Source organism: Oncorhynchus masou, chromosome 9, assembly GCF_036934945.1.
Source record: "Oncorhynchus masou masou isolate Uvic2021 chromosome 9, UVic_Omas_1.1, whole genome shotgun sequence".
NCBI classification, from domain to species: domain Eukaryota; kingdom Metazoa; phylum Chordata; class Actinopteri; order Salmoniformes; family Salmonidae; genus Oncorhynchus; species Oncorhynchus masou.
This window is the reverse complement of record NC_088220.1, coordinates 25,174,962-25,187,028: the sequence shown is the minus strand read 5'-3', so window position 1 is coordinate 25,187,028 and position 12,067 is coordinate 25,174,962.

Genomic DNA, 12,067 nt, shown 5'->3' with positions numbered 1-12,067 from the left:
ACTGGTCTGGGAAACTCTGAGGGCCCCGAATATTTTGTACAATGTTGCAAGTTTGCGACAGGACCAAGTTAATCGTTGATACAATGTTTCAAGTTTCTTGCAGATAGGCCATGTGTAGCCAATGTGATTTATAGGATATTTATCTTCATCAGGATATTTTCTACCTGTGGGCTGCAATGTTTTTGTTTGTTGGCTTTATGTAGGCTATTTTTACATATTGGCAATGGCAATAAAAGTTAGTTTTAGATTTGTATCATTTTCATTCAGATAGCATTTTGATTAACCTCATGACATTGATTTTGAGATATGAAGACTTTATTGTAAATGAAACTGTTCCATGTAAATGTGCATATAAAAACCTTGGCACGCAGATCAGTGGAGAAGGTTGCCGACCGTTGGTGTAGCCTATTACCGACAACTTCAGGAGTGTAATGGCAGAAGACCTGCAGCTGAGGGCAGCAGGAGGAGGAGGCTGGCTTCCTCTTTAGTAATTTGTTTGTGTCTTAATGTTTAATCACAGTGCTTAAAGCATCAGACAAGCTCATATAGTTGATTTTATTCAAACGTAAGGTGTGTCTATAATTATTTATTCACATTGTTTAAACAGACGACTCTTGGTCGATCAAGATTTGTTTTAGTCGGAGACAGACCTAATGGAAACAAAGAGGATGAATGCTTCTACTAAAACTCTTCAGTTAAAAGTGGTTATGCTAAAATTGTCACGGTCGTCGTAAGAAGTGGACCAAGGTGCAGCGTGGTGGGTGTGCATATTCCTTTTTATTAGAATGGCGCCAACAAAAACAATACAAACCAACAGTGACGCTTAACAGGGCTACGATGCCTCTAACAAAGTTAACGACCCACCCTGAAAGGGGGGGAGGGCTACCTAAGTATGATTCCCAATCAGAGACAACGATAGACAGCTGTCCCTGATTGAGAACCATACCCGACCAAAGCATAGAAATAAAGAAACATAGAAGACAAAACATAGAATTGCCACCCAAATCACACCCTGACCAAACCAAAATAGAGACATAAAAAGGCTCTCTCAGGTCAGGGTGTTGAAAACGGTGTTGCCACGGTAATTAAGGAGATTTGACATGCTGGTCATTCATCTCTCACGATGTTAGGGAGAGAAAAAGTCACCACTTGATTGATAAAGGTGTACGTTTAGTGACTTAGTGATTAGATTGGATTTTAATTTGTGTAATATGCATTTCTGACATATAGTGTAGGTTTACAGTAATGTGGAGCTGTATTATGGTGTAGGTTTACAGTAATGTGGAACTGTATTATGGTGTGGGTTTACAGTAATGTGGAACTGTATTATGGTGTAGGTTTACAGTAATGTGGAGCTGTATTATGGTGTAGGTTTACAGTAATGTGGAGTTGTATTATGGTGTAGGTTTACAGTAATGTGGAGCTGTATTATGGTGTAGGTTTACAGTAATGTGGAACTGTATTATGGTGTGGGTTTACAGTAATGTGGAACTGTAAAATGGTGTAGGTTTACAGTAATGTGGAGCTGTATTATGGTGTAGGTTTACAGTAATGTGGAGTTGTATTATGGTGTAGGTTTACAGTAATGTGGAGCTGTATTATGGTGTAGGTTTACAGTAATGTGGAGTTGTATTATGGTGTAGGTTTACAGTAATGTGGAGCTGTATTATGGTGTAGGTTTACAGTAATGTGGAGTTGTATTATGGTGTAGGTTTACAGTAATGTGGAGCTGTATTATGGTGTAGGTTTACAGTAATGTGGAACTGTATTATGGTGTAGGTTTACAGTAATGTGGAGCTGTATTATGGTGTAGGTTTACAGTAATGTGGAGCTGTATGATGGTGTAGGTTTACAGTAATGTGGAGTTGTATTATGGTGTAGGTTTACAGTAATGTGGAGCTGTATTATGGTGTAGGTTTACAGTAATGTGGAGTTGTATTATGGTGTAGGTTTACAGTAATGTGGAGCTGTATTATGGTGTAGGTTTACAGTAATGTGGAGCTGTATTATGGTATAGGCTAATCGTAATATGGAGCTGTATTCTGGTGTAGGTTTACAGTAATGTGGAGTTGTATTATGGTGTAGGTTTACAGTTATGGGGAGTTGTATTATGGTGTAGGTTTACAGTAATGTGGAGCTGTATTATGGTGTAGGTTTACAGTAATGTGGAGCTGTATTATGGTGTATGTTTACAGTCATGTGGAGCTGTGTTATGGTGTCAGTATACAGTCATGTGGAGCTGTGTTATGGTGTAGGTTTACAGTAAATTGGAGCTGTGTTATGGTGTAAGTTTATGGTAATGTGGAGCTGTATTATGGTGTAGGCTTACAGTAATGTGAAGCTGTGTTATGGTGTAGACTTACAGTAATGTGGAGTTGATTTAGAGTTGGGAAGGGTGGCAGGTGTGATTGATTGAGTGTGTGTGTGTGTGTGTGTGTGTGTGTGTGTGTGTGTGTGTGTGTGTGTGTGTGTGTGTGTGTGTGTGTGTGTGTGTGTGTGTGTGTGTGTGTGTGTGTGTGTGTGTGTGTGTGCATGCACATGTGTGCATATTTGTATTTGTACAGGGGCATAGGGCAAACTGTAAGCATGGTTCGTGGCTGCCCTTTATATTTAGGTCCTGTGGCCCCTGGGGGTCAAATTGTGAAATTAGTCCCTGATGTCTCAATGGGGGCTCTGGTTAACAGTCTACTGTTGCTCTGCTGGTGTGAACTGGAATAATGAACATAGTGAAAGCATTATATTATATTATCAGCTTGATAACAGAGTTAAACTCTGGAAGTAAGGGGAAACAAGACAACAGGACTGTGTTTGTTAGACGGTATTTAGTCTTTGTGTCAGTTAAGTATTGGTGTGTGGGTATCTGTGTGTGTCCGTGTGTGCCTGTGTGTCTGTGTGTGTGTGTCTGTGTCTCTGTCCGTGTGTGTGTGTGTGTGTGTGTGTATATGTGTTCTGTGTGTGTGAGTGTGTGTGTGTATGTTTGTGTGTGTCTGTGCATCTGTATGTGTGTATCTATGTGTGTTTGTGCACGTGTCTTTACTTTGTGTGTGCGTTTCTCTCTGCGTGTGTCTGTGTGTGTGTGTTATAGTCCTAATTACTTCCTGTCCCAGTTCCTCGTATCCAGACGGGCATTTCCTGTTTGGCAGGAAATGCTGCAAGGCATTAGAGATAAGGCTGATTTGCATAAAAATGGCAGTGCGCAGAGAGAGGGTTATAGAGGGATAACTGGAGACAGGAACAGAGAGAGTAGAGTCAGAGACACTTCCTGCTCTAGAGGATGGATGCCTTAGGCCTGTGACTGTTGTGGAGATACCGAGTTGTTTATCTTCATCAGAATCCTTTCATTCATTTGATGTCCCAAGTAGAGTTCACATGGACGGAGCACTACTAGTCACTGAGCATGCAGTCTCCAAATCTGCTGATTCATAGCAGTAAGTGAAGGTGAACTTGCCTCTCAGGGTTTTGTGTCTCTATCATCAGACACAGTTAACTATTAAACTACTACATTACTTTGAAATGGTAACTGCCTTTCCGAACATCAAGACTAAATAAAAATGTTGAAACATCAAGCAAAAAGGAGGATTAGACTAAGTTAGCATTTTGATTCAGTTAGCTAGTAAGTGGTATTTTGACCATGACGAGCTGTTGTCACCCTGTGCTACCCCAACAATCACAGGCAATGAAACCAACCTATTATTAGCATAGGTTCTCTTTCCACAGCCTGGTAATGTTTAAAGGAAGACTTAGCCTGTTTATGGTAATGTTCAGTGTGGTTATTGTGTCAAACAAGACATGTTTTAGTGACTGTGGAGATGTCTATGTGTGGTAGGAACTCAGAGCTAGTGCTTTGTCTAAGTGAGGACATACCTGGACTGGAGTTTGTGTGTGTACATGTCTGTGTCACTTAAAAAACATGTATTAACTTAATTGTCATGTAGATTAACTTGACCTAATAGTGGGAGTGTTTTCTAATGATTATAAGTGATTGTTTAGCTAACTTTGTCTGTCTGTTAAACTTTCTACATCTCCTCATTTCCAACTGTGGTCTGATGCTCCAGCAGCTATCCGCTAGATGTGCGTGGGCGTAGAATGATGCTGGAGCAGCTATCCACGAGATGTGCGTGGGTGTAGAGTGATGCTGGAGCAGCTATCCTCTAGATGTGCGTGGGTGTAGAGTGATGCTGGAGCAGCTATCCTATAGATGTGTGTGGGTGTAGAGTGATGCTGGAGCAGCTATCCTCTAGATGAACGTGAGTGTAGAATGATATTGGAGCAGCTATCCGCTAGATGTGCGTGGGTGTAGAATGATGCTGGAGCAGCTATCCTCTAGATGCACGTGAGTGTAGAATGATGCTGGAGCAGCTATCCTCTAGATGTGCGTGGGTGTAGAATGATGCTGGAGCAGCTATCCTCTAGATGTGCGTGGGCGTAGAATGATGCTGGAGCAGCTATCCACGAGATGTGCATGGGTGTAGAGTGATGCTGGAGCAGCTATCCTCTAGATGTGCGTGGGTGTAGAGTGATGCTGGAGCAGCTATCCTCTAGATGTGCGTGGGTGTAGAGTGATGCTGGAGCAGCTGTCCTCTAGATGTGCAGGGGTGTAGAGTGATGCTCCAGCAGCTATCCTCTAGATGCACGTGGGTGTAGAATGATGCTGGAGCAGCTTTCCGCTAGATGTGTGTGGGTGTAGAATGATGCTGGAGAAGCTATCCTCTAGATGCGCGTGAGTGTAGAATGATATTGGAGCAGCTATCCGCTAGATGTGCGTGGGTGTAGAATGATGCTGGAGCTGCTATCCTCTAGATGCACGTGAGTGTAGAATGATACTGGAGCAGCTATCCTCTAGATGTGCGTGGGTGTAGAATGATGCTGGAGCAGCTATCCTCTAGATGTGCGTGGGCATAGAATGATGCTGGAGCAGCTATCCCCTAGATGTGCGTGGGCGTAAAATGATGCTGGAGCAGCTATCCACGAGATGTGCGTGGGTGTAGAGTGATGCTGGAGCAGCTATCCTCTAGATGCACGTGAGTGTAGAATGATATTGGAGCAGCTGTCCGCTAGATGTGCGTGGGTGTAGAATGATGCTGCAGCAGCTATCCTCTAGATGTGCGTGGGTGTAGAGTGATGCTGGAGCAGCTATCCACTAGATTTGCGTGGGTGTGGAGCGCTATAGGCTAAAAATAGTTTAATTGGTGGACTTTCTTTTATAAGATGCACATTTTTACGACTTGCTAGTAGATAAATAAAAAAGGTTGGATGTGTCTGACTACTCATTCATTATTCAACAGCAGTTGACAAGGTTGTTCTGGCTCAGCTATCCTCTAGATGTGCGTGAGCGTAGAATGATGCTGGAGCAGCTGTCCACGAGATGTGCGTGGGTGTAGAGTGATGCTGGAGAAGCTATCCTCTAGATGCACGTGAGTGTAGAATGATGCTGGAGCAGCTATCCTCTAGATGTGCGTGGGTGTAGAATGATGCTGGACCAGCTATCCTCTAGATGTGTGTGGGCGTAGAATGATGCTGGAGCAGCTATCCACGAGATGTGTGTGGGTGTAGAGTGATGCTGGAGCAGCTATCGTCTAGATGTGCGTGGGTGTAGAATGATGCTGTAGCAGCTATCCACGAGATGTGCGTGGGTGTAGAGTGATGCTGGAGCAGCTGTCCGCTAGATGTGCGTGGGTGTGGAGTGATGCTCCAGCAGCTATCCTCTAGATGCATGTGGGTGTAGAGTGATGCTGGAGCAGCTATCCTCTAGATGCATGTGTGTAGAATGATATTGGAGCAGCTATCTGCTAGATGTGCGTGGGTGTAGAATGATGCTGGACCAGCTATCCTCTAGATGTGTGTGGGCGTAGAATGATGCTGGAGCAGCTATCCACGAGATGTGTGTGGGTGTAGAGTGATGCTGGAGCAGCTATCCTCTAGATGTGCGTGGGTGTAGAGTGATGCTGGAGAAGCTATCCTCTAGATGTGCGTGGGTGTAGAGTGATGCTGGAACAGCTGTCCGCTAGATGTGCGTGGGTGTGGAGTGATGCTCCAGCAGCTATCCTCTAGATGCATGTGGGTGTAGAGTGATGCTGGAGCAGCTATCCTCTAGATGCATGTGTGTAGAATGATATTGGAGCAGCTATCTGCTAGATGTGCGTGGGTGTAGAATGATGCAGGAGCAGTTATCCTCTAGATGCACGTGAGTGTAGAATGATGCTGGAGCAGCTATCCTCTAGATGTGCATGGGTGTAGAATGATGCTGGACCAGCTATCCTCTAGATGTGCGTGGGCGTAGAATGATGCTGGAGCAGCTATCCACGAGATGTGTGTGGGTGTAGAGTGATGCTGTAGAAGCTATCTTCTAGATGTGCGTGGGTGTAGAGTGATGCTGGAGAAGCTATCCTCTAGATGTGCGTGAGTGTAGAGTGATGCTGGAGCAGCTGTCCTCTAGATGCATGTGGGTGTAGAGTGATGCTGGAGCAGCTATCCTCTAGATGCATATGAGTGTAGAATGATATTGGAGCAGCTATTTGCTAGATGTGCGTGGGTGTAGAATGATGCAGGAGCAGTTATCCTCTAGATGCACGTGGGTGTGGAGCGCTATAGGCTAAAAATAGTTTAATTGGTGGACTTTCTTTTATACGATGCACATTTTTACGACTTGCTAGTAGATAAATAAAAAAGGTTGGATGTGTCTGACTACTCATTCATTATTCAACAGCAGTTGACAAGGTTGTTCTGGCTCAGGTATCCTCTAGATGTGCGTGAGCGTAGAATGATGCTGGAGCAGCTATCCACGAGATGTGCGTGGGTGTAGAGTGATGCTGGAGAAGCTATCCTCTAGATGCACGTGAGTGTAGAATGATGCTGGAGCAGCTATCCTCTAGATGTGCGTGGGTGTAGAATGATGCTGGACCAGCTATCCTCTAGATGTGCGTGGGCGTAGAATGATGCTGGAGCAGCTATCCACGAGATGTGTGTGGGTGTAGAGTGATGCTGGAGCAGCTATCCTCTAGATGTGCGTGGGTTTAGAGTGATGCTGGAGCAGCTATCCTCTAGATGTGTGTGGGCGTAGAATGATGCTGGAGCAGCTATCCTCTAGATGTGCGTGGGTGTAGAATGATGCTGGAGCAGCTATCCTCTAGATGTGTGTGGGCGTAGAATGATGCTGGAGCAGCTATCCACGAGATGTGCGTGGGTGTAGAGTGATGCTGGAGCAGCTATCCTCTAGATGTGCGTGGGTTTAGAGTGATGCTAGAGCAGCTGTCCGCTAGATGTGCGTGGGTGTAGAGTGATGCTGGAGCAGCTATCGTCTAGATGCACGTGGGTGTAGAATGATGCTGGAGCAGCTATCCTCTAGATGCACGTGGGTGTAGAGTGATGCTGGAGCAGCTATCCTCTAGATGCATGTGAGTGGAGAATGATATTGGAGCAGCTATCCGCTAGATGTGCGTGGGTGTAGAATGATGCTGGAGCAGCTATCCTCTAGATGCACGTGGGTGTAGAATGATGCTGGAGCAGCTATCCTCTAGATGTGCGTGGGCGTAGAATGATGCTGGAGCAGCTATCCTCTAGATATGCGTGGGCGTAGAATGATGCTGGAGCAGCTATCCACGAGATGTGCGTGGGTGTAGAGTGATGCTGGAGCAGCTATCGTCTAGATGCACGTGAGTGTAGAATGATATTGGAGATGCTGTCCGCTAGATGTGCGTGGGTGTAGAATGATGCTGGAGCAGCTATCCTCTAGATGCACGTGGGTGTAGAGTGATGCTGGAGCAGCTATCCTCTAGATGCATGTGAGTGGAGAATGATATTGGAGCAGCTATCTGCTAGATGTGCATGGGTGTAGAATGATGCTGGAGCAGCTATCCTCTAGATGCACGTGGGTGTAGAATGATGCTGGAGCAGCTATCCTCTAGATGTGCGTGGGCGTAGAATGATGCTGGAGCAGCTATCCTCTAGATGTGCGTGGGCGTAGAATGATGCTGGAGCAGCTATCCACGAGATGTGCGTGGGTGTAGAGTGATGCTGGAGCAGCTATCCTCTAGATGCACGTGAGTGTAGAATGATATTGGAGCAGCTATCCGCTAGATGTGCGTGGGTGTAGAATGATGCTGAAGCAGCTATCCTCTCGATGTGCGTGGGTGTAGAGTGATGCTGGAGCAGCTATCCACTAGATTTGCGTGGGTGTGGTGCGCTATAGGCTAAAAATAGTTTAATTGGTGGACTTTCTTTTATACGATGCACATTTTTACGACTTGCTAGTAGATAAATAAAAAAGGTTGGATGTGTCTGACTACTCATTCATTATTCAACAGCAGTTGACAAGGTAGTTCTGGCTCTGAGGACTATAATGTGCTAATGTTGTGTCTAATGTACAATGCACCAATGCTCTCCAACCTGGCATGGTATAGTTTGATACAGAATCTTTTCTTAATTTATAGAGTAATCAACACTGATCAGGCCCGGTCCTTGCCGATATGCTGCCCTAAGCGAAACCCCCCAAAATGTACCTCCTCTTTTCCCCGCAAAGTAGAATAGTAGTATAGGCTATACAATGTCAGTTGTTAATCCCTGTCATTTGGTTACTTTAATTTATTTTAATTTAATTAATGTAGGCTATTAATTACAGTCATTTACCTTTCTCATTCTCGGAGTAGAAATGTTGTTTGAAGAGTTCTCAACCTGCTACACTTGTGAGAAACAAGTTTTGGTTAATTTCATACCATAATTTAAGCACCCCGTAGTGCCGGAAGACGTGTGTCTGTAGGGCCGTAGAAAGACCGGGCAAGAGATGACAGGACTTAGAAAAACTATCCACAACGACCAGGATTGTGGTGGTACCCTGTGAAGGTGGAAGATCGGTTATAAAATCCACCGACAGGTGCGACCATGGCCGTTGTGGAACGGGTAATGGTTGTAACTTACCTCTGGGCAGGTGTCTAGGAGCCTTGCACTGGGCGCACACTAAGCAGGAGGAAACATAAACCCTTACGTCTCTTTCTAAAGTCGGCCACCAGTACTTCCTACCAAGACAGCGCACCATCCGACCGATCAGAGGACGGTGACGTGTGAGCCCAATAGATCAGCCGATTGCGGACAGCAGACGGAACGTACAGACGCCCAGCTGGACACTGAGGGGGAGCGGGCTCTGCACGTGACGCCCGCTCAATGTCCGCGTCCAGCTCCCACACTACCGGCACCACCAAGCAAGAGGCTGGGAGTGGGATCCATGGACCGCTCCTCTGTGTCATACAGTCGGGACAGTGCGTCTGCGTTGACGTTCTGGGAGCCTGGTCTGTAAGAGAGGGTAAACACAAAACAGGTGAAAAACATGGCCCACCATGCCTGTCGAGGATTCATTCTCCTCGCCGCCCGGCTGTACTCCAGATTGCGGTGGTCTGTCCAGATGAGAAAGGGGTGTTTAGCCCCCTCAAGCCAATGTCTCCACACCTACAAAAGCTTTTAACGACAGCCAACAGCTCCCGATCCCCACATCATAGTTTCATAGTTTCGCTCCGCCGGGCTGAGCTTCTTAGAGAAGAAAGCACAGGGGCGGAGTTTCGAAATATCACTGACCACTGCAAGCGCACCAGGCCCCCTTCAGAAGTGAGGTAATGGGAGCAGCCACCTGACCAAAACCCTGAATAAACCTCTGGTAGTAGTTGGCAAACCCTAAGAATCGCTGCACTTCCTTCACAGTGGTGGGAGTCGGCCAATTACGCACGGCTGCAATGTGGTTACTCTCCATCTTCACTCCTGACTTGGAAATGCGATGCCCTAGGAAGGAGACGGACTGTTGAACAAGCATTTCTCAGCCTTGACATGCAGGTCATGCTCCAGCATGCGACCAAGCAACTTGCGCACCAGGGACAAATGCTCGGCGCATGTAGCGGAGTATGTAGCGGAGGATGTCATCAATATACACCACTACACCCTGCACGTGCAGATCCCTGAAAATCTCGTCTACAAAGCATTGGAAGACTGATGGAGCATTCATCAACCCGTACAGCATGACGAGGTACTCATAATGCCCTGAGGTAACTGTACCTCACCATGATTTGATATAGACCTCTATAATCAATGCATGGGTGCAGACCTCCATCCTTCTTCGCAAAAAAGAAACTCGATTGAGACGGGTGAAATGGGGGGCTGAATGTACCCCTGACGCAGGGATTCGTGGACATACAATGCCTTGCGAAAGTATTCGGCCCCCTTGAACTTTGCGACCTTTTGCCACATTTCAGGCTTCAAACATAAAGATATAAAACTGTATTTTTTTGTGAAGAATCAACAACAAGTGGGACACAATCATGAAGTGGAACGACATTTATTGGATATTTCAAACTTTTTTAACAAATCAAAAACTGAAAAATTGGGCGTGCAAAATTATTCAGCCCCTTTACTTTCAGTGCAGCAAACTCTCTCCAGAAGTTCAGTGAGGATCTCTGAATGATCCAATGTTGACCTAAATGACTAATGATGATAAATTCAATCCACCTGTGTGTAATCAAGTCTCTGTATAAATGCACCTGCACTGTGATAGTCTCAGAGGTCCGTTAAAAGCGCAGAGAGCATCATGAAGAACAAGGAACACACCAGGCAGGTCCGAGATACTGTTGTGAAGAAGTGTAAAGACGGATTTGGATACAAAAAGATTTCCCAAGCTTTAAACATCCCAAGGAGCACTGTGTAAGCGATACCATTGAAATGGAAGGAGTATCAGACCACTGCAAATCTACCAAGACCTGGCCGTCCCTCTAAACTTTCAGCTCATACAAGGAGAAGACTGATCAGAGATGCAGCCAAGAGGCCCATGATCACTCTGGATGAACTGCAGAGATCTACAGCTGAGGTGGGAGACTCTGTCCATAGGACAATAATCAGTCGTATATTGCACAAATCTGGCCTTTATGGAAGAGTGGCAAGAAGAAAGCCATTTCTTAAAGATATCCATAAAAAGTGTTGTTTAAAGTTTGCCACAAGCCACCTGGGAGACACACCAAACATGTGGAAGAAGGTGCTCTGGTCAGATGAAACCAAAATTGAACTTTTTGGCAACAATGCAAAACGTTATGTTTGGCGTAAAAGCAACACAGCTCATCACCCTGAACACACCATACCCACTGTCAAACATGGTGGTGGCAGCATCATGGTTTGGGCCTGCTTTTCTTCAGCAGGGACAGGGAAGATGGTTAAAATTGATGGGAAGATGGATGGAGCCAAATACAGGACCATTCTGGAAGAAACCTGATGGAGTCTGCAAAAGACCTGAGACTGGGACGGAGATTTGTCTTCCAACAAGACAATGATCCAAAACATAAAGCAAAATCTACAATGGAATGGTTCAAAAATAAACATATCCAGGTGTTAGAATGGCCAAGTCAAAGTCCAGACCTGAATCCAATCGAGAATCTGTGGAAAGAACTGAAAACTGCTGTTCACAAATGCTCTCCATCCAACCTCACTGAGCTCGAGCTGTTTTGCAAATTTCAGTCTCTCGATGTGCAAAACTGATAGAGACATACCCCAAGCGACTTACAGCTGTAATCGCAACAAAAGGTGGCTCTACAAAGTATTAACTTAAGGGGAATGAATAATTTTGCACGCCCAATTTTTCAGTTTTTGATTTGTTAAAAAAGTTTGAAATATCCAATAAATGTCATTCCACTTCATGATTGTGTCCCACTTGTTGTTGATTCTTCACAAAAAAATACAGTTTTATATCTCTATGTTTGAAGCCTGAAATGTGGCAAAAGGTCGCAAAGTTCAAGGGGGCCGAATACTTTCGCAAGGCACTGTATGTCTCCATAGCCACCGTCTCCACTTGCGACAGGGGATAGACGTGACTCCTGGGAAGTGCAGCGTCTACTAGGAGGTCTATCGCACAATCCTCCCGTCGACGAGGTGGTAATTTAGTCGCCTTCTTTTTACAGAAGGCGAGAGCCAAATCGGCATATTCTGGGGGGATGCGCATGGTGGAGACCTGGTCTGGACTTTCCACCGTTGTAGCACCAATGGAAACCCCTAAACACCTACCTAAGCACTCCTGCGACCACCCCGTGAGAGCCCTCTGTGGCCA